Raw genomic sequence first — 20,864 nt, 5'->3', positions numbered from 1 at the left:
GTGCGTGTTTATGGGGAGATGAAACAGTCCTGGAATATCTAGTCTCATGGGTAACTGAGGAAAAAGCAAGATTCTCTCAGATGCAGATGGAGGTTCAGGCCAATAGCATCCATGAAGCTAGACTGTTGTTAAGTCCTGTGGGTCTGTTTCTCCTTTTGAACTCTTACTTCACTGAATGCTGTTCTAGCGGTGTTTATAGATTGCGTCTTAACTTCATATATATATATCTTCTTAACTCATTCTGAGTGTGCCTAAATCGGGCCTTCTGAGTATTTGGGAATCCGTGCATTTTTTATTATCTCAAGCATCAAGATGAGGTAGCTGGGGTCTCCGAAAATGGCTAGTCCCCACGATCATTTCCCAAAGCTCCCTGATTTCCAACCCAATGTATTTACGGCCAAATGCTGCTTTATAGAAAAATGTGAGGAATGTAAATGGGTAAGAACGATTTAAGGCCACCAGCAGTTCTCTTGTGGAGCTTGAGAATAATATATATGTATAGAAGATATATGTATAGATGTGTGTGTGTGTGTGGTTGCATGTGTGTGTGCACTATACGATATTTTACGCATTGTTGAACTGGGTGTTTCTTGGGAAGTCACTGACTAAATGTTTAATTCATTTCTTCAAGAATTTACTTAATATAACGGTTGCCATTTGATGATCTTTAAAGGTTGAAATGTAGCATATACGTCTCATCCTTGGCAGGCTCTTCCAGTGTGTGTGGTTCTTGCGATGTCCTTATCTGCCTGTAAACACAGTTTAGGAATCATTATGCTGTGTCCCCCTCCTTCTTTGTCACAAACGCAACACTTTTAACACTTTTGATTCTCATTGTTCAGTTGCCTTAGCTTCTCCATGTACTTCTGGGCTGCTTAGTTTCAGGTTAAGTTTCAGAGTGCCCTTTAATTCCTCTGAAATCTGTCCTGGCTTATCCTTGGTAAGACAAATCGCTAGCTCAAGCCAAGCCAGCATGCTTGGATACTTGTGTAATTCGGTCTATTTTCTCAGGCCACCAGAATGATTGTCCTAAAATACAAATTTTGTCAGAATCTTCTCTTGGTTCAAGTTTTTCCAAAGTTCTTAGGATGATGCCTGTTTCTTGTAGGAGAGTCCACTAAACTTCACAACCTGACTTGTGGTTGTGGGCTCACCGCTAGGGGTCTAAGGAAATGGCTTTGAGGGCTCTGAGGTATCAGAGCCACTGAAGGTGCATTTCTTATTACGTGGAGTTCTGAGGTAGCTGCAGCTGCTTGCTAGTCTCTGTCTAGCTATCTCTCCCTCCTCTGGGTGGAGTGTTCTCTGTGGGAGCCTGGCTTGGGCACTGATATGCTGGAGGGCTTGGAGTTATCTCATCAATTTACAGAATTCTCTTCTTCCACATTTGCTGAGTCTCAGTGAGCTCAAGAACCAACATGAAGGTTCCCAAAGGCCGTCCTTCTCACTCCCTCTTGCCTGACCCTCAATATTACCACAGAAGAGATCTGTTCACCTACCAGATCCTTTGTCCATGTGTTAATTCTCTCTCAGGGATTCTGGGCTTTCCCCCCAGGATACGTCTAAGCATCAATTATAAACGTGATTCAAGTTTTGTCTCTGTAGAAGCCCCTCCGCCGCCATATCATGGGCGCAAGGCAGGGTGTGTGCAGAAAGGCTATGCCAACCATGCCCCAACAGAACTCCTTCCTTACCACGCAGTGCTCGTATTAAAACTGTCCACTGTCATTCTCCATCATGCTATGAACATGGAGATGTGGAAAATGGAGTCACATTTATATCACGAGCACATGTTGGGACAGCAGTTGCATTTGGAGGCAATGAGCATGAAGGTGTTGCGCTGCCTCCAACTGTTAAGACCAGGCCTCACTGGTAGAAGACTTGAGCTGAGGGCAGAATATTCGGCCTCTAAGGATGATCCTTCCAGACATCCATTTGCTAGGATAAAGCCCTCTCTGCCCTACGGATCATTCCGCAGTATTTAGAGCGTGTATACAGATTTCATGTAGCAGCTCCTACCCCACTTGGCCCCACTTGGTAGCAATAAGCACCGTCATTCTTGGAAATGCCGTTTGGCCAAGAATCTTTTATCAGTTTCCGTGACCATATTATGATAAGAGCATGGGCATGACCGGATTTACTGTCAGCTGACAGATGTGTGCTTAATATATATTCGATCATGAAAGACTAATAGGTTCTGGCAGCAAATGTAGCATAATGGTGCTTCAAAAAAAGTCAGTATTTTAATGTCAGAGAAGCAAACCGGAAACTCAATATTATGTGCTCTCTGTGCCCTTTGTCTTCTTGTAAGGATCTGTCAATTATCTCACGCAAAACGAAAGTGGGCTGCACCCAAACCCACTCGACAGAAACATAAATAGTGGTATAATTACAAATAAATTCAGCAATTAGTTTACATTTTTAAACATGTAGGTCGGGTTACATATGGAAAAGCGTAAACACGCCGACGTTTTCACTTCACTGTCCGTGATTTTTTTCCAGTCAATTAGCTTATAAATTCCAGATTCTTTTTTATTCCTGCAGCACAATACAGTGTGAGCCAATACCTGCTTCTCGGCCACATGTGGCTGCAGACCCAAAGACCTCAGCACCTCTCTCTAATCTCTGCTAGCCATGTAATTTTGTTATATGTGATAAATAACACATGATACAGTTGCCCTTACCGTGCGACCACCCAAAAGATGCCTACGAGACTATAACATTTGCAAAGGACTCGGGTTAGTGACCACAAGACAATGACCACTCAAAGCAAATAAACACCAGAAGACCAGTGGTGGCCACGGTCACGAAGAGGCAAGCTGACCTATGGATGCCAGGCACAACAAAGATGAAGGATGCTCCCGAGACTCTCTGCTGGGCAAGGACCAATAAGCCCACCCACATGCTTGCTTTTCAAACTCACAACGGAGTAGTTTTAATTCATTTCAATCGGAGTGCACAGTTAACAACTAATTAAGGAAAAGAACAAGAAACTATCGTGTTCCATTTCTTTGAACTTGGGTCTGTCCTCTTTGCCCCTCAATTTCCTCATCTGCAAAAGTGAGCAAATTCCTCAGTTTTGGAGTCGAAGGATAAAACTGACCGAGGCAGGCAAATCACCCAATAACAGGGTCAACAATCCACCGTTGTTAGCTTTCTTGCCTCCACCCGGCCAACCATACGTTCTTCAGCTTACCATATTTGTGGGGCGAACAAACCCTATTCGTGGTTATAAGATGAAAAAAATGTATGTCTTTTGGGAAGGGAGTGTCCCTTCAAATTTCCCCAGTCTTAATTTTCTCTGTGTGTGCTTGTATTGCTGAGGATTGTCACCTCCTCATAGGCGGGGACACCTAAGGGAATGGAGATTAGAAACCAGGCAGACTAAGGTATCATAAATAGCCAGCTTTATTCAGAACAACAGACAGTTAGTGCTCTGAGGCTTAAGAAGGGTCATACGGGTAAAGTGTCCGATCACAAGGCCAGCCACACGCAGCAGACAAACCTGTGCACAGCAAAAATACGTTTTTTTCCTAGAGACATAAATGAATAAAAACAGCGAGCTGCAATGAGCCTCTGAACTAATCCTTTACCCTTGCTATGCCCAGCGCTTTACCGCTGAGCTGCGCTTCACCCCGCCCCCCCCCATCTCTTCATTCTTGCTGCCAATAGAGGGCTTCTCTGAGAAGAAGCTCTAGGATTTCTTAGCAGGACACGTGTGCAGTGCCACGAAAACGGCCCCAAACTTGCTCCTCGTCCCTGCAAGTGGCCGGCTTCATGGTCTTCTCTGCGTCTCTCTTTGCTTTCTTCTGACGGCTCACTATACTCCTTTCAGGAGTTAGATTCCTCTATGGGCTCCTTTTAGACGCATGAAATCGCTACTTAAGTGGCTGTGGTCCTTAGCTCTCAGCGTATGTGTATGGAACTCTAACTAATAATACTTGCCCGATATGCCTTTGGCAGTTTGAAATAGTTCCCGTGTTACATCGTAAGCGTCGGCTAAGACGGTGTTCCCTTTGGACCCCGCCCCTAAAACAACTTTTTTCAAAGCCACGTGGTTTTGAGAAAAATGACTGGCCAATGACTGTTCTTTTATTTTTAATCTTTATTTTCATCATGAGAGGGAGTGATTGCTACTCTGTGCTCTCAAGTTGGGGTGGTTTGTATACTTTAGTTATCATAGCGTCTTCATGATTTCCTGCTGCTGTTCTAAGTCATAACCTGAAGCCCAAATTCAGTTCCCATTTGGGTCCTCAGTAGACCTGAGTCATGTCGAGCACTGTGATACACTAACTAATCGGAAACAGGGATTAATTTTTACCAACTTATGTATTTACTAACACTTCGGAACTATCGTGATCTTAAACAAAAAAATTATGCTGAAGAAGGCTTTGTGTGCAAAGAAAATGAAATGCTTGGAGCCTCTGTGTCGAATAAACTGGCTTCTCCACTTCCTGTGTTAAGCCACACTGCCATTTTATTCATTAAGAAATCAAATTTCTCGAAGGAACCATGCTGGTCTATTCACTAAACTACTAGGGAACTACCTAAGGAGCCGTCAACACTTCTAAGTCATGTGAGCAAATGAAAAAATGTTCCAGAGACTGACCCTGAACATAGACAACTGGCTACATTTAACCCTTTACTATATAAGGTATGATACGGGCGGGGGGGAGGGGAATCACTTAGCATTTTATCTGTTGGAGGAAGCCGCTTGTTCATCCTGGCCGCCCAGAACCAAAACAACCACACAGAAACTGTATTAATTAAAACACTGCTTGGCCCATTAGCTCTAGCTTCTTATTGGCTAACTCCTACATCATAATTTAACCCATTTCTATTGATCTGTGTATCACCACGAGGTCGTGGCCTACAAGCAAAGTTTCAGAACGTCTACATCCGGCCTGGATCCATGACATCTTTCTCCTCCTCTTCTTCCCAGCATTCCATTTTGTTTTCCCCGCCTACCTCTGTTCCCCTATAGCTCTGCTATGGGCCCAGAGCAGTTTCTTTATTAACCAATGAAAGTAACACAGAAACAGAAGGACCTCCTATACCATTTTATCTTTGTAAAAAGGAGGCGAGAAAAATGAAAAAAGCTAAGACAGTCTGATAGAAACCCATTCAATTGACCAATAAAAGCACAAGCAGACAGTCTAGGCACGGAGCAATGGGAAGGAACTTAGGCCGGACCTGTCCTCAGAACCACGTTAGGACCAGCTAAGAGCAGAGTCTCATAGCAACGAGCGGTGATAGGACATAGTGATAGTAATAGGGCTCAGCCTATTGCGTAAGATTTCGATTTTTTTTTTTAATGCTCAGATATGTGAATTCTCCTCTGTGCAAACTCACAGAAAAATTCGGAGGCCAAAAATTGGGAGGCACAAAAGAAACAAAAGGAAACGCGTCTTATTTTTAGCAGAAAGGGAGAGCTTCGGTGTTCCCTGCATTTCTGCTTCCCGTGTTTACATCTCACGCACTTCCAGGTTTGTTCAGGGGGAGGCAGATTGAACCTGGTAGCATTCATTGCAACGCAATGCCGTACCATCTGGTGGTATCAGAAAGTGTGCATCTAGATGAGATATGTTCAGTGTCCCCCTGAACCTGAGTTCGGTAAAAACTCAACATGACGCTTTCATCCTTGGTGGGGTGGAGAGCAGCATGCTTATTTCCTCTCGTCGTTCTTTGTTTGGATGTTCTGGCCAGCAGGCATCACACCTGGTGACTTTCCGGAGGATGAGCCACCCAGGCACACAGCAGCCAGGGCATCGCTACCTACACCTTGGAAATGGTTGGTTGATGGAAGGCCTGAAGTTGTCATAAGAGTTATTCAGTGAGAAGAGTTACCTTTCGACCTTCTCTTCCCCAGAGCCTCACATGTCTAAACTCCCTGGAATTTTGCAATTCAAGCCAGACAGACTGAGCCTGAACCGTGGACACAAGCACCTCTTAATAAACGTGAAAGGGCTAGTATGATTGTCTGATGTTGTTTTTCCGTTTTCAGCGTGTTGAGTCAATCTTTCGTGTTTGCTGCAGTCTGAGCGTGGGTGACTATGGATCTCCATTATTTATCCCGTACTCCTGCTTAGACAAAACCTCTTTGGCTCTCTCTTTCACTTATCATCCCGAAGGAAGGAATAAGTCATGTATAAGATACTTAGCTCTGGTTACTCACATGACTTTAACTTTTGTAGTGTCTTTCTAGGTATCTTCTTGTTATTAGACATGGAAAGAAATCAAAACTGCTCCCTGCCACTCCCCATTTGCTGGATTATTCTACAACTTCACTGTTCTCTCTCTTTTACCAGTGATTTTACTTGGTAAGTTCCTATTTACCACCCTACTAAATAGATTAATTACTACAATGGCAAACAAATGACCTTAATGCTCTCAGGAGTTTTCAGGCTAGCTAGGGGTACTATAAGCAGCTGTGAATTATGTATGTGGTAAGGACTGGGACCGTGGTAGATGCGTGGAAGAAACATGTGTACTTGTTCACGGGAATAAGCTCAAACCGACCTCACCAGTAGCTCTTAGAAGAGAAACTGAGCCAGTCAGATTCTTTCCTTTAAAAATTTTAATTAGAGCCAGGCTGTGTGGAGAGATTGCTCAGAGGTTAAGAGCATTGCCTGCTCTCCCAAAGGTCCTGAGTTCAATTCCCAGCAACCACATGGTGGCTCACAACCATCTGTAATGAGACCTGGTGCCCTCTTGAGGAAGAGACCTGGTCCGTCGTCCTCATCAACTTAGACCACGAAACCCACTATGGACAAGTTCAGTAGAACCGCCATATACAGGCTGCCCATGCGTGTTCCAGCATTGCCAGGGCGTAAGTTTCATGCATTACAGTGGTGACGCATACTTTTAATCCCAGCTCTTGGGGGGCAGAGACAGGCAGATCTCTCTGAGTTCGAGGCCAGCATAGTCTACAGAGTGAGTTCCCAGACAGCCAGGGCTACACAGAGAAGCCCTGTCTTGAAGTTCCCTCTCCAAAAAAAATATTAAACCAGGACTACTTAAGTTGCCAATTAGTAGAAGTCTTTAATTAGAAAGGTCACATGGTGTGGTGACATTTTGTTTGTGCTCTAACAAATAAAACTTTCCTGAGGATCAAAGAGTGGAATGAGCCACTAGTTAGCCATAGAGGCCAGGCAGTGGCGGCACACACCTTTAATCCCCGCACTTGGGAGACAGGGGCAGAGGGATTGCTGTGAGTTTGAGGCCACTCAGGGCTACACTAGATTGATCCAGTCTCTGACAGAAACAGAGCCAGGTGGTGGTAGCCCATACCTTTAATTCCAGTGCTTAGGAGTGGCACACCTTTAATCTCCACACTAGGGAAGTGGAGACAGGAAGGGAGATGGCTGGGCAGAGATAGGAATATGGGGTGGGAGGAGACAGGAGCTTTGGGCATTCAGTCTGAGGGCTTGTAGAGACAGGACGCCCCATTCAGACTGAGGATTTTGTAGAGGTAAGAACTAGTGACCTGCTGCTCTGCTTCTCTGATCTTTCAGCTTTCACCCCCTATTATCTGACTCTGGGCTTTTATTATTGAGACCAACTAGAAATTGCACCACAGTGTGGGGTTTAGGATCATCAAGAGGTAGAGAATGTAAGTAAACAAATGCTGTCACCTAGGTCTCTAGACAAATAGAGTGGGCACAATAGAAAGAGACTCGGAAGCACCCCCAGGGGCCGGACAGCTCCCACTGAGAGATGCAATTGCTGGGGATATTGCAGAAATTGTGTGTGCTTAGAAAAGGGAGGGACTTACTAAGCCGGTGTCGTTAGATTTCAAAGGTTCCTTGTGAGATGGTAAGATGTAGTGACCGTCAATATTGTGTCTAGGAAGGTATGGTAAGATATAGTAACCGTCAATATTGTGTCTAGGAAGGTATGGCTCTTTGTGTGACGTCCTGTCCACAAGCCAACAGATTCTAATATCCGTCATTTCATCCACCTTTCAGAGTTATTTGAAATAGATGAGATAGTGCATTAAAGCAGAACGCCTTATACGTTCATTCCTAATAATGTTAACGGTTGTTTTTTTTAATTGTGCATAAGTATATTAAGTGTCACATAAATTGGTAATTTTTGCAAGCTTGCATTGTAGCAATGGATCTACAATACAAAGGAGAACTGTGAGCTGCATTGGGAAAGAAATAATCTAAAGTACACAAGGAGCGTTTTCTATAGCTATCAAAATGTTATTTGCAAAAGCCCTTTTCAGAAATACCGCGTGTGTGTATTTATACAGGCCCATTCTCACGATAATTTGAAGACTACTGTGTTATATATGTACCAGAGGGTTTGGTATCTGACACACACATTAGCTGGTTTCCAAGTCTATCTTGGAAGAAGGGACAGAAGTCTGTCTATTGGTGAGGCCAGTTCACACGCAAGGCTGTTGTTGTGTGTCTACGCGAAGCAAGTGAGCTGTCAATAACTACGCACCTCCTGCCTTAGAGGTTTTGGAATCCCAAAGCTTGAACTAACTTCTGTCTTCAAGAAATTTAACATCTTTGTTGGGATGCCTCCTGTGCCAACTCTTCTGTATCCTTAAGATGAAAAGAGCGGTAAGTGTTCTCGGCATCAAATTATTTCTATGTGAAGTAATAGGCATGCCATTTAGCTAGATTTAAACACCGAGCAGTGTACGTGTATTCCGAAGCGTCGTGTTCTATACAATGACAATGAAATTTTAATCTGCCAAATAAAATGAAAGAAAACATGGTCAGGCAGAGCATCGAGTCCCACCGTACTGAAATATGCCCACGTGAAAATGCAGCAGATATAACACTTCAGGCTCAAGATCCAAGCCGAGCTTACCAGCACAGTTTGTCAGAGGGAGATAGACACACACAGGTGGGGATAACTTAGATGAAAAGTTAGCCGTGTTCCCCGTCCCACAAAATCAGTTAGAAGGCGCTACTGTTTTCAAACAAGTGTAGAAATAGGAACAGAGACACGGAGCGAGGCTAAGGAGCAGGGGAAAAGTACAAACCGTGAAGAACATAAGCGCTTTAAAGAACTCCAGGGCTCTAGGCCATGGATAATAACTGACAGAATTTCTTGAGCTATAAAGGATAAGATGGCAAAAATGTTTGATGATTCTCTGCAATCATCATCGATGAACTTTAACAACCTGTGATGAACTTTAACAACCTGTAGGAAAGGAGGGAAAGGATTTGTAAATGCTTCTTTGTATCAACAGTTAAAATTGAGGAGTGAGCATCTTGCTTGCTGGAAGAAGCATACCTTCGTGGAGATAAAGTTGATATCACTGGCGTGTGATTGATGGCGCCTTTCTTCCACAGAGGACCCGCCCCTATCGTGTTTCCCCTTCTATGATGCCAACAGTTCTTTGACTTTGTTCTGTTCAGGATACCCCACCATCCTGTTGAGCTCACCTAATGCCACCACAGGGAACTATGACACAGGACACTTCCAGAATGCTGGCCTCCGTCCTAAACTCCGGATTCTTCTCTGCCTCTGTTCTACCCACAGGTGACCTCGTCAGTTACTAGAACTCCTTCATGTCCCAAAGAACAGAGTCTTAGTGGACCGTCTTCTCTTCCTGCTATCTCTGATGTATCAGTAAACTCTACGACTCCATCATTTATTCATCCGTGTGGATGCACGCACCAAGCTTCCTATAAAAGTCTTCCGACTGCTCATTCACATCGTCTCTTTATCTTTTCCATAATATGTTCGTAGTCAAGTGGTCAGGAGAAACCTTTAAGAACCCTATCCGGTCATAGTATTTCACATCGAAATCCCCGACGGCTGTCCACATGAATAAGAGTAAAGCTAGCATTTTACAGCGAGGTTGTGTAATTCGCCACACAATGCTCTTTTGCCTGTTGAAACAGAACTAACGTTACTCCAGCTTTTTTTCTCTAATGCCCTTCTTAAAGAGATACTTTCGTGTGATACATTGATGGCTCAAATGTTGTGAACTCTTCAGATTCTTTTTAAAAGTGCCATTCCCTCAGTAGCTAGCTTCAACTACACTGGTAACATTATATCTTCGCATTTCCACCTTCTTTATTTTAAAATGGATTTATCGTCCTATTTCCTCATTTCTGGGCAGTTGTGTGTGTGTGTGTGCACGTGTGTGTGCTTGTGCATGCATGGAGCTCAGAGGACAGCCTTTGCAAGGTGGCTCTTACCTTCTACCACACGGGTCTCAGGGACAGAACTCAGATCTTCCAGTTTAGGGGCATGTGACGTTTTACCTGGTGGGCCATTCTGTGGGCCCATCCTATGTTCTTCTGTTATTTTCTTTATTAACATGCTTAACATTTAATATATTGTATGTTTTATTTTTGTTGTAGCCTTCGCCTGTAATGAAAACTAAGGGTTTTTGTTAGTTTTGTTTCCTGTTGTATCTTTAAGGTATGCAGTAGAACAACACGGAAGTCAGGCAAAGAAAAGAGGTCCCACAAATTCATAACAAGGAAACAGTCCAGTGGAGAGAAATGAATGGACAGCATGCTCGCTGTGAGCACCAGTCTGCCCGTTGCTCTTCTCTGTGTCTTGGCACTGAGCCCTGCCCTCAGTCAGGATGTCCTGGGTTCAGTTAGGAGCTGCGGCACCTCCTGCAGCCAGAGTGTACTGGTCATGTCGCAGCCTCGCTCTCTCTGCGGTCTTCTGAGAAGGTCTTTTTCCTACCTTCCATTGTTCCTTTGCCCACTTTCTTTCTACTTTTTCCACAACCATGCATGCACCAGGGCAGACAGAACTCCTCTGTCCCAGCTCTCTCTATGTGAAGGAAGAGTGAGTCCTTGTGATGTCCCTTATACATGAGCTTTCTGTCGGAGAAGCTGCATTTAATCCGTACCCAATACAAACACGATGAAGTTCCTTATACAACACACCCAATGAGAAACACAAGTCTTAGAAGATGCTCTATCACATTGGTCTTCTGAGGAAGAGGTAACGGAATGAGAGGAACGGACAGGATCTGTTTTATCTTTTTATGCACGGGAGAAAAAGATAGCCAAATTGTTTAAGATTAAGGGCAAGAACTGGGAGGCTAACTCTTCATTTAAAAGCTGGGCAGGCTGGGGAAAATTCCTCAACGCACAGAGTCTCCTTCCATCCCATGAGCTAATACCTATACACAGTTTAGAACTATGCCTGGATTACAGCCTTTTAATGGTTGCGATTTAACACTTATGGAATTGAGAGCGGAAGAGCATAGATTTGTGGGAGTCCTGTCTGGTATTCTAGTCCTGACATTTCTTCCATTTTTGTAGAAATGTGTAATTTTTGATGCTTTTGTTAGCATCACTGTGGTTATTTTATCAGAAGAGTTTTAGTGAAACCCAGCCATTGGTAAGAGTGAAAGACAGATATGCCTCATATAAATGTTCCTCAGATTTCTGCTTTCGTTGCTAGCACCTGCCTCAATAGCTTTGTCTCTATAGATTTATAATCCACAATGGAGTACTTGGGGAGAGAAAAGAGAAACTATTAATAAATAAAACATACTAATATCTGGAACCTGAGACCACACTAAAGCAACTTGGGGCACCTAGTCATCCGACTGGTATTATATTTTCCTGTATAGTCTACTGGAATTTTATCTATTTTGTTATCTTCTTATTGTGGCTATAACAAATTGCCACTAAGTTAGGGATTCCAGGCAATAGAGATTTCCTGTTAGGCTTCTGGAGGCCAGAATTCTGAGTGGAGTCTTTTAATGAGCGTAGGACAGACAGGGCTGGTTCTTGGTTCCTTCTGCTCTCCCGAGCTTTCAGTGTCTAGAGGCCACCTGTAACATGTGGCTCACCGGCTCCCCTTGCTACTGTTGCCACATCACCTCTCCTGCTTGTCCCTTTCCTTCAGCCCTTGCCATCACATTTACGGTAAACCTGGACAACTCAGGAGAATCCAGGCTCATCTTCCTGTCTCATGGTCTTTAGTTTAACCATGCCTCCAAGGTCCTAATTGCCAAAGGTGGCAATTATTTCTCCAGGTGTCATCTCTCAGGGAACTATGATCTAGCTCCTTGTACAAGTGACTTTTTCTGGTGCCGATTTCTGGGATTTTCTACCCACTCTTTATTGAGGAACTGAATGTTTCTTTAGCAGCTCAGATTAAGTTACACCTTTGCTCTGTTCCCCTCACAAACAAAACACACCCCAGGGGATCACCTTGCTGTGGATCCTGTCCTTCGGAATCTTGGATCTGTGTTGGAAGAATCGCTGGTGGTTTATCAAATTTCCATAGCTTTTTTCCTTGATCTCCTACAGAGAAAGACAAGCTCAGTTTTTAGCTGGCTGGCACAGGGCTCCTCACACCAATCTCCAAGGTGGATTAAATTTGTTTAATCTACCCAGATGGTTTCAATATCTTTTCTTTCTCTTCTTTGTCTTCTGTAGGTGTATGTGTGTACACACACACTCCCCTGTTCCACACCCCCACGTGAACACTTCCCCCCACTTTCTTGCTATTAGAACAACTCTTTTCTAGCCTTGATATCTTGGCTTAGAAGGCGTTCCCACTAATTTATTGATTTTCTCTGATCGGTTCATTCTATTTTTAGACTTTGTTATGGCCATCTATAGATCTCTTAAATACCTCTGTGTACAATTAATTCAATTTGTTATTGCTTATTTATCTTTCTTCCTCCACTTCCTTGCTAAACGGCCAACCCATCGAGGGAGATTTTCTCCTTTGCCTTGACCCTTCGCGTATTACTTGACGCGTGGAACAAAGCCCTCAGCTGGCTTTGCTGTTGACTGCGCCACGGACAGGCGACTCATTCTGTCGAGAGGTTTCTTAACGTTTGCTTCTTTACAAAACTCCTGGAAGAGCAAAGCATTTCTTGTTTTTATAAAGATCTTAAAAAGAATCTTGTCTTCTATGATAGCAAACTTTCCTCGTGTAGATTAGTTACTTTTAAAGCAACCTTCCTCTTCTTGGGGTATTGTGGCTGCCATACTTCAGAACTGCAGGGCAGGAGGGGGAAATTTAATAAGGGAAAATGGTAGATTAATTCAATGCAATCCAGAGTTACTGTAAAAATAAAGGAGAAATTTAGGGCTCAGAATTTGTCCTCTGCTGTGATGGTTTTTATCTATAGGCATTTGGGGAGACCGAGGGCTGAGTTCCTGAAGGAATGTGTCAAGTCCCTTTGCCCTACTGTGTGGGCTGTCCCACACTGCTGAAGTACGTGTGTGCCTCACCCTTATATCCTTGATATTTTATGTCTTCAAGAAAGACCGAGTGTTATTCTTTCTAGTCCGTGTCGACCTTGATCCGCGACAAACATGTTTCTCTTTTGTCTGTTCACAAAGTGTTTTTTTTTATTTTTTATTGTATCACACAAATTTCCTTCTGTCTCAGTGTTAAATACGTGCGCTTTTGCTATAGTTGCCCAAACCGGCCATGTCCTGTTACCGCTTCTTTCTTTCTAGGAGGTCGTTCTTTAAACATAGAAAATTCTTCATTTTCAGCTTGGCGCCTCCTCTAACGAGGGTCTCTTCTGCCTTCTGAACCTCTCTGGGTTGTAACAATGCACGCCATATGGCCTCAACAAACGCTCCTTTTGCAATGCCTAATTTTTTTTTTCCAGCCAGTTTTCCCTCTTGAATGTATGTACTCCTGTGGTTTCGCATATGCTTCTTTTCTGAAATGATCCGGATTCTTTGCTCTGGCGTTATTCTCCTCTCCCCGTGGCTTCAAGGTCTTCAGCTTAAGCAAAAGGCGACCGTGTCATCTACGTATTTGAGCTGTCTCTGGTCCTTGAGTCCGTCTCTTTATCTGCAGAAACCTTGAAAGTTTTCTCAAGGCAGGAGGTGAAGAGTCCTAGCGAGATACCACCTATTAATTCTACACTACACACCGACCTTTGCCACCTAATTTTCAAGTTAAATGTGACTGAACCACGTGCGGAGACGTTTGGGGCACTTACAGGGGCGGGTCTTCCGTGGCTTCTTTTGCGGGGCTCCCAACAAAGCCTCGGTTTCCATTAAGTCAACACTCTTTTTCAAGTCTCACAAAAGCCGTACAAAATGAGTTGCTTACTGCCTTTCGTTCAGCCCGCTCTGTGGTTTGAAAGCAAATAAAAAATAACGCCCACTTTAACTACCTGCGCACGCGGGTTGCATCCGTTGCTACGGTGTTGATTGTCCCTGAAAAGCCGCGTCTCTAACTGAACTCTCAGGCCAAGGATAACATGGATCAAATAATTCATTAAGAAGCAACAATACAAATAAATAAAAGTTGACTGAGGACATGGTCTGACTTGGAAGTTGATTTAGTTAGCTCTATTACTCAGTTCAAAATGCAAGCATGGGAAACTAGCAAGCAAGAGGGGCTAAGACATGGCATGGCCACTCGGTATATTTTGAGAAGGCAGACACAATGACGACCCAGGCCGGTTTCCGGTCACCCTCTTGCGCTTCGGTTATGTTTCTTTCTGGCTTGGGGACGTATTGAGAAATGCCCGGGGGAGTCTTTTCAGTCCCTTCGCTTCCTCCCTGTCCACATCCCTCCCTGCCCTTGCTTTCCTTCCGTCTTGCTTTCCGTTTTTCCTGGCTAAGGCTAAGGTTGTTTGTGAAGTGAACGTCTATGTTAATAAAAAATCTCTGTATTCGTCGTTAGAATGGAATGGTGTGTAGAAGAAGAGACTGCAGTTCTGGAAAGAGAGAGGGAGTTATTGCTAAAACATGACTGAAAAGAAACAGTTTAGAAGACAACAGGCACTTACTCATGACCTATCTGAAATCCAGCTTCCTCTTAGCTGACTGCCTTTGACCAAAGCTATTGCTGAAGTTTTAGGAATTGTCAGCTTTAGTGACAGTGTGTGTGTGTGTGTGCGTGCGTGTGTGTGCATGTGCTACTGTGTCCATGTGATTTTGGAGGCTTTCGGTGCCATTCCTAAATGTGTCCACCTTTTTTTTGTTTATTTTTACAGACAGGCCTCTCCATGGGACCCAGAGCTCCTCGGGTAGGTGTGGCTGATTGGCTGGTGGGCTCCATGGTTCTGCCTATTTTGACCTCCCCAGCACTGGAGTTACAAGCACCATCACTATATTACTGCCCTACTTGGGTCCCCGGGGATCATGCCAAAATCTTAAATGCTTGAAAGACCAGCATTTTTTACTGTCAGGGCTAAAAATCTACATGAAGTCCACCTACTCAGGGGCTGGAAGGTCTTTTAGCACATGGGCCTCCTGAAGGGTTTCCTCCAGTGGGAACGAGCCGGGAGATTCTGAGGTCGAGAAGTAAGGGAGGCAGCTGGGGCTCTTGAGAACGAATCTTGGTGGCAGTAGTCAATCCGTGTACTCTGTTCCTTAGCAGTGGAACAACCAGCGCCACGTCCACTCAGGAAGAGGACCGCACAGTGGTTCAATTGAGAGCATTTGGGGGGTCATTTTAGAAGCTCTCTGCTACAAGTTCCAGAACCTTCAGTCTCCTGAAAATAGAATTTAAATTTAACTTCACTGCTTTGCATTTCAATAGAAAACTCACATTTTCCTTCCTTGACACATTAGCAAATTTAACAGTTTTCCCAGCAGTGGTTCCCATTCTGCCTTGTAATCTGTACCTTGCTTTGTTTTTACTAGAATCCTACCCTCCAAGATGGTTCCCCCAAAATGCTTCTGAAAATGTATTTAGCAGTGGGCCCTTTCTTTGTGGCCTGGTGTCTTATGTCCAACTGCCCCTGATATTATTTGTCAAATGAATAAGATGTGCCAACTTTTTGAAGAGCCTCCCCTCTGGTCCTAAGATCTTGTTGCTTTGCTGCCAGCCACTTTCACGGCACTTTGGGGGAGGAGATCTCTGGGAACCCCTTCTCTGGAGGCAGAATCCCCACATTCATGGCACCACACCGCCCCAGCTGTCTCTGGGAAAGCCACCGACTTACTGCGCCCCAGTTCACTCACGCACACACGGCAGAGTGGCTCTGGGAGCCACAATCAATTGACACACAGGGCATCTGGACGAACATTTTCACCCGGCGAGCACTTATGATTACTAGGTCACTTAGTATCACTCAACATCTCTCAGCCCTTCGTTATTGCCATTCTACTTCGCTTATGGTGGCTCTCAGGCTGGCTGTCGGGCTCTTAAGCCAGGTGGGAGATGTCAGGATAACTGGGTAGAGTCCCTTACTGTCTCAGGGTTTCTGTTGCTGTGAAGAGATACCAGGACCACAACGACTCTTATAAAGGAAATGTTTAATTGGGGCTGGCTTTTCCAGTTTCAGAGGTTCAGTTCACCATCGTCAAGGCAGGGAGCATGGCGGCATGCTGAAGAGAGAGCTGAGAGTCCCACCCCTTACAGGTCACAGGAAGTCGACTGAGACACTGGGTGGTATCCTGAGCATAGGAAACCTCAAAGCCCGCCTCCACGGTGACGCACTTCCTCCAGCAAGGCCACAGCCACTCACACAAAGCCACACCTTCTGAGAGGGCCACACTCTGGGAGGTTAAGGGGGCCAATTACATTCAAACTACTACACTCATGCATCACCTTCTATTTAACACTTACCTTCAAACTGAGCCCATACCTTATTTGTCTTGGTCCTGCTCCCACAGTTTAAGATTAACATACAAATACTTTTTAACGTGCAATATTTTTGGACTTCAAACTATGTGTGAGTAGAGATAATGATCTTTCGTATTATTCATGCTTTTTTTTTAGACAATTAAGGTTCTAGTCATGCGATGTCTTTGTAAAGACGACTAGCTTTTTTTGGTTTGGATTCATTTGAATCAAGCAGAGGCTCCATTACTTTAGCTCATCTATGCCCCCCCAACACACCATTCATTTTATTAGTGTATTAGAATACCTCAAGACTTTCTACATTTTATTTCAGCCTGGAAAGCAGATATTTTCAGACCACTCTGGGAGCTGCCTGAATAAATGACCTGGCTGGTCACGTACGTCTTTGATTTCAAATCTTGATCTCCCTTGGAGCCTTTAACACTTCCTTGTGATATCAGAGACATATGATTGGATTGATTTTCACTTTTCCCATGAATCAAAAAGCATCAGTAAAGTTGTTTTCAGCCCCAGTGATAATGCGTGGGCCCCAGCGAGTGTTTTCAGCCCCGGTGACAATGCGTGGGTCCCAGTGAATGTTTTCAGCCCCGGTGATAATGCGTGGGTCCCAATGAGTGTGGCACAGCGCACTGATACAAAGGAGGCTGAGGCTTCCCAGTGTCTGAAATTTCTCCACAGCCACAGTTCTCGAAGTCCTTTACTTAAAGCAAAAATTACCCCAAGCCTAGACTTGGAGAATGAAGCCTCCAGGAGATGACACATGATGCCGATCTTGAGTAAGCATATAATAAGATGAAATTCGGGGAATTCAGAGATATAACAAGGGAAAGAAGCCGAAAGCATCCAGTGATTTATTTTCAATGTTTTAAAATGAGAAGAGAACATGGCGACTAAATAAAAACCCGGCTCTTCATTTTGTGGGAAGTCTACAAACTCCCGAGCATGCTTGGAAGCTGATTTAGAACGTGCTTAGAAGTGGAATTCATTAAAATATTTTATAGTTCAGCGAGTGTTGTTTCAGAGAGGAATTCCATAGAAAATGCAAACAAGAGCATTCCTAGGTGTTCGAGCAAATGTGGGACCAATTTTAAAATAACTTATTTTACCAAAATGTAAAGTATAAATTCTCATTTGGAATTGGTTGCTACCAGCTGTCTTGTGAGTATTTATGATGATAGCATACAGCGAGCTAGAAGCGAATAAAGCAGTATGATTCACTATGAGATATCCTGAAGATTATGGATTTCCATTTGAGATTGTACTGCAGACACATTTTACTCTGGGCTATTGTGAACATGTGCAGCGCGAAGGCACAGTTACAACTTTGAAACATGTTGGGAGAGATGCAAAACAGGGGAAAGATGGCACCAGGATGCCTCTTTCCCGGCCCCAGAAAGACCACGTCCTTCGTTGTGCCAATACAGGCACAGAGCACCTGAGGGCCTCACCCTCAGCTCTCCCAAGATGGCATAGCCCTTGGTGAACGTTATCCAGCCAGATAGTCATGTGTCTAGCCACGTGTGTTTGCAGTCCAGTCCCCAGAAGAAACAAAGGCTCAAAGCCACAAAAGAAGAGGAGGCTTTGGAGGTGGATGCTGAGTGAAGCAGACAGAAGAACTTTCTGTTAGTGGAGGAGGTCGCTATAAAGGCTGAGGATGGGGGCGGGGTTTGAGGAAGACTATCAATCGGCTCTCAAGTACAGTTAAGAAGGCATGTCACTTCAGGGCAGGATGACTTTGGATGACAACAATGAATAGCGTATTCCAGAAGGACGTCAAGTTTTTTTTTTTTTTTTTTTTTTTTTTTTTGTCATACAGAAAAGATGCTTAATGGAGTAGCTACGTTGGTCCCGAGTTAAGCATTGCATCATACATATATGTATTAAATGTCAAAAGCTTTCCCACAGATAGGTACAATTAAAGTAGGAGAAAAAGATTAAGACAAAAAGAAAAGAAAAGAAGCTAAGGGGAAAGTCTTCAAAGTCTTCAGAAGAGTGTCTCTAGTTTGTGAGATATCAAATGAGAAATAACTGTTGGACATCTCTTCCCCAGCAGTTTTGAAGATGTCATTCATTCTTCTTGTTTTGCCTCTTCAGGGCTCCGGGGAAATAAGTCACGCTGTTTTCCTGTGAAAGGCTATGCACACTAAGCCTTGCGTTTCAGGTGCCCCTGCAGCATTAGGTGGCTGAGAATCTCCGAGAAACTGGTATACTTTTCCTCCAAAGGCTACTTCAGCAATGAGTACGATTGAATGTTTAACCCCATGCCATTCAGATCCAGGGAGCCTTTGGCCAGCTTCCTGACTTCCGCGCTGCTATGAGACAGGGACAGAGGTGATCAGACATGGAGATTTGGGGAAATAAAGAATTTTACATTCTCTCTCATTGTTTGAGGGAGGTAGTATCTTAGCAACATGAACCTAACATTGATCCTTTTAACTAGCAGTTGTTGACCTTGTGTAATTTGATAAAATGGTGAGCGAATAATCCAAATTTACTGGTTAAATGATTTAAGTGGAATGCTATATTAAATGCAGTCTAAATGATGTGTAGACCATAATATAGACTCTTAACTTGTTTCCTTTTGCATTACTTTTTAGTTAGAATTTAGCTTCAAGGAATAGCAGTCAAATATCTGATCATATAAACTACTGGGCAGTCAGAAGAGACGCTGCATGTTTAAGAGAAAAGGGTTCTTATTCTAGTTTTTAAGCTTATGTTACAACTGTTAAAAACTTAGAAGACTCTGTGAGTTATGAACCGAGTCTAATTAATAAGGTCTCTCCTGATAAAAGTGTAAACTCTGGGGACTAAGACTTTCCATGGCCACGTTGAGTTTTTGGTCAAAATCTGGAAGCCACGTGGTAGGGAAACACGACTTTCTTCTGAACCCTTGCTTCAGCTGTTGTAGAACTGGTAGATTTTCATTCAAAGTTATTTTGATTCACAAAATATCCTCAAGTAAGCTACTTCGGGGATTAGAGATTGGTCAAATGATTTTCGATGCAATGGTATTCATTCATCCAAACCTGGCTGTGCTGAGTCCTTTGGGGTTTAGGTAAACAGCTCTTCCCTGTATGACAGGGTTTGCTACTGAAAGCAAACCCTGAAGCTGGAATTTCCAGAGCTCCGGTGATCACAGCTGTGTGTTCTAGTTTCTCCTCTCTCTTCCTCTGCCCCCATCTCTCTTCTCTCTCTTTATTACCACTAAGAAGCTCTTGCCAAAAATGAAATAACCTTACATCTGATTCATTTCTGGTTCGATTAGAATATCAGTGTGGCCACGAAGCTATGAGACCCTGCGAGTTACTTATTGAAGTTGGTCATCGCTGCTTGCATTACGTCCCTGTGAACCGCATTAAGCTACGCGTTGTGGAGTGATGGTTTGGAACCCCAGCTGGAAACTGGCTCCTGGAGCCTCTGCGTTTTTATCTATAACACGGAGATCAGGAATAATTTCTGCATCTAATTGGGTATCAGAGGTGTTTAAATGAGGTAGCAGATGAAAACAATATAGTTCAGAGTTCAGATCATTGCTGGCACCTGATATTTATTTGTTCTTTTTGGGGGATGGATGGGGGAAAGAAAGTTTCAGTTCACCTTAAACTCTCATACTTCATGCTAGAGGCCAGAAGCTAGAGGCAGAAGCTGATCCAGAGGCCAAGGAGGAATCTGCTTACCGGCTCGCTCTCTTTCAAGGCTTGTTGGTCTCTTTTGGCACCCAGAACCAACAGCTAAGGGGCGCAATCACCTGCACCAATCATTAATCAAGACAACACGTTACAGACTTGCCTACCTACCAGTCTTACAGAGGCGTGTTCTTGCTTGAGAGTCCCTTGTTTCAAAATGACTCTATCTTGGGTTGGGTTGATTTAAAACTAGCCAGCAGAGAGAGTTTGCTGTGAATAATTGATCACACCCACCCCTCTGGATTGCGAGATATCTATCGCAATGCCACCTGAAGACCTCACAGGATACTATAGTAGGTGGTAGGTGGCTTTTCTTTTTGTGTGCTCGAGGTTTGGATAATACTGTGTCTGCTGGAGATTTGTTTCAATTTATCTCATTTTTCTTATCCTTTGAGAACACCTGGAGTCGGTTTAATCCAGGTTGTGGCATTGGTTGGTGCCTTGTTGGTATGTGTCTTCACAATTTGTTCCCCTGGTAACCGTGTAGACAGGGCTCCAAGTGTTTAGCAACAATTTACTAAATCATCTCAAGACAAAATCTGTACGTTGGGGGGAAAACAGCTATTTTTTTTTCAACTGACCTTGAAAAGAATTTATATCAGGCATAAAAACTTTAAGTTAAAAAGAGAAACAAAATTAAAAACTGAAACAAAAGTG

The sequence above is a fragment of the Microtus pennsylvanicus genome, chromosome 22, assembly GCF_037038515.1.
Source record: "Microtus pennsylvanicus isolate mMicPen1 chromosome 22, mMicPen1.hap1, whole genome shotgun sequence".
Classification (NCBI taxonomy): Eukaryota; Metazoa; Chordata; class Mammalia; order Rodentia; family Cricetidae; genus Microtus; species Microtus pennsylvanicus.
Note: the sequence above shows the minus strand (reverse complement) of the source record.